Here is a 2,726-nt window from a genome sequence, read left to right as displayed (position 1 = left end):
CGGAGTTTGCTTCCCCCTGCCTCCCCTGTGTGGGGTGACCCTGTGGGGACTCAACTTGCATTACATTATTATTGCATAGGACATACAGACATTTGATCTTGCCCATATTGGTTCTGCTAAATCTATGGCAGATTATATTTTGGACTGCATAAACACTGAGTTTATGACAAATTTTTACTACTTTGGATACGTTCGAGACTGTAATTACTAAACGTGTGTGTGTGTGTGTGTGTGTGTGTGTGTGTGTGTGTGTGTGTGTGTGTGTGTGTGTGTGTGTGTATGTGTGTGTGTGTGTATGTTCTTACCTAATTGTTCTTACTTAATTGTATCTTTACAGGAATGAGTCAAGCTCGTACTGTCCCGAGTCTTAAATCATATTTATCGTACATATCCTTAAATTCATGGATTCTTTTGGCACACACTATTTCATTCGGTAGTGCATTCCACTGATCAATTGCTCTATTTGGGAAACTAAATTTCCTTACGTCTCTATCGCCTCTCTTTTTATGCATTTTTTTGCAGTGTCCTCTTGCTGAGGCATCCCCATAGATTATGTAATAATTTATGTCTATTTTCTCCTTCCCTGATATTCATTTATATAGCATAATCATGTCACCTTTTTTTCTTCTCTTCTGTAGTGTAGGCAGATTAAGTTTTTCTAGTCTTTCTTCGTAGCTTAGATCCCTTAAGCTTGGTACCCATCTTGTAGCGACCCTTTGAACTTTTTCAATCTTATCTATTTGCTTTTTGAGATGGGGACTCCAGATTACTGATGCATACTCAGGGTTGGTCTGATGAATGATGTTATTATCTTTCTTAACATGTCTTCATTTATGTATGTGAATGCTATTCTCATTTTTGCAAGCAGTGTAAACATGTTCTGTACCTTCTCATTGATGTGGTCAGCCGGAGATAGTCTGTTATTAATAAACACACCTAGGTCCTTCTCTCTTCCTGATGTGTGTAGAGTTTTATTATCTAACTTATAATCCCAATCAGGTCTTTTTCCACTTTTATCAAACTTTATTACATGACACTTGTCCACATTGAATTCCATTTGCCATGTGTTGCTCCATTCAAGAAGCTATTTAATTCTTCTTGTAGCTCTTTACAAGAGTCTGCATTAGTAATTATCCTTTGTATTTTTGAATCATCAGCAAGCATATTTTGATAGCTTCCATTTCCAATGTTGCTATCTGTATCATTTATATACACTAAAAACATGATTGGTGCCAGTACTGAGCCCTGTGGAACTCCGCTAGTCACTTCCCTCCATGATGAGTAATTTCCCCTTAATGCTGTTCTCATTTCTCTTTTTTTGAGAGAATCTTGCAATCCAACAATACAGTTTGCTTCGGATTCCTCCTTGATGGTACAGTTGCCATATAAAGTCTTTGGTGCGGTACTCTGTCAAATGCTTTCTTGAAATCTAAATAGATACTCTCCACCCATCCTTCTGTTTTCTGTAATGTTTCTGTTACTCTGTCATAGTAACTCAACAGATTAGTAACACATGATTTTCCTTTTCTGAAACCAAACTGTCTTTCTGTTATCATGTTGTGTTCTTCTAGATGATTTACCCAAGCTTTTCTTATAAGCTTTCCTAATACCTTGCTTACAACAGTGGTTAATGATACTTGTCGGTAGTTGAGTGGATTTTGTCTATTCCCTTTCATGAATAAGGGAACAATGTTTGGTTTCTTTCAAATATCAGGTAGTTTGCCTTGTTTCAAGGATTTCTTGAAAATTAAAGATAATGGTTTACTTAACTCCTTTGCACATTCATGTAGCACCCAATATGAAATTTCATCAGGACCATTTGCTTTTCATTTGTCTAATTTACTTAGCTACTCCTGTACATCTTTATCTGATATTTGTATATCTGGTAATATGTGTGGGCATGCATGTTCCATATCATCCCTCTCAAAATTATTTTCTTCTCTAAAAACTGATTGGAAATTCTTATTTATTGCTTCATGAATATCCTTCTCTTGTGTATAGGTGATTCCCTCATCCGTAATGGATTGTATTTTATCTTTTACTTTGGTTTTGCTTCCGATGTAGCTGTAAAATAGCTTCGTTTGATCACTACTTTTATTTATGATAACTTCCTCAAACTGTTTCTGGGGTTCCCTCCTTATTCTTGTATAATCATTTCTTGCCTGTTTATAGTTGTTATATGTCCTTTCATTATTGTGTCTTCTGTATGTATTCCACAACAAATCTCCTTTTTCATTCATTCATTGCCAGACGCCATGTATCCCACACGGGGAGGCCAAGGGCTTAGAGTTAATTGTTTTACAGGGAGGGGCACTAATCCTCCACCAACCCCACATGACACGTAGGGATCCCAACAGCATCTGGTGTTCCCAGGCGGTCACCCATCCAAGTACTAACCAGACCCAACGTTGCTTAACTTCGCTGATCGGACGGGAAGCGGTGTACTCAACGTGTTGAACCATTTCTTTATTTTCTTTTCTACTTCTTTGTCTTGTGGAATGTACTTCTGGACTCCTATTTCATAGAGTTCATAGAATTTTTTTATATATAGCATTTAAATCTTGTCCTCTAAGCTTCTTTTCCCAATCAGTTTCTAAGAAGTACTTCCTTTGGTCATGATAGTGTCCCTTTTTATAATTTAGGCTCTTTTTGTAACTTCCATTGCTGTTAACTATGTCATATGCAATCCTGAAGTTGCAATTTGGGACTGCGTGGTCGCTTTTGCC

At 37.1% G+C, this 2,726-nt stretch overlaps 1 pseudogene; it reads right to left on the bottom strand.

The window, feature by feature from the left end:
• Window positions 1–2,348: 2,348 nt before the first annotated feature.
• Window positions 2,349–2,466, bottom strand: LOC145400850 (5S ribosomal RNA; annotated as a pseudogene).
• Between the last annotated feature and the right edge of the window lie 260 nt (window positions 2,467–2,726).

This window comes from Coenobita brevimanus, chromosome 53 (genome assembly GCF_032717465.1).
Source record: "Coenobita brevimanus isolate Jiangsu-jjx chromosome 53, ASM3271746v2, whole genome shotgun sequence".
NCBI classification, from domain to species: domain Eukaryota; kingdom Metazoa; phylum Arthropoda; class Malacostraca; order Decapoda; family Coenobitidae; genus Coenobita; species Coenobita brevimanus.
Note: the sequence above shows the minus strand (reverse complement) of the source record. Positions and strands in the feature narration are given on the sequence as shown.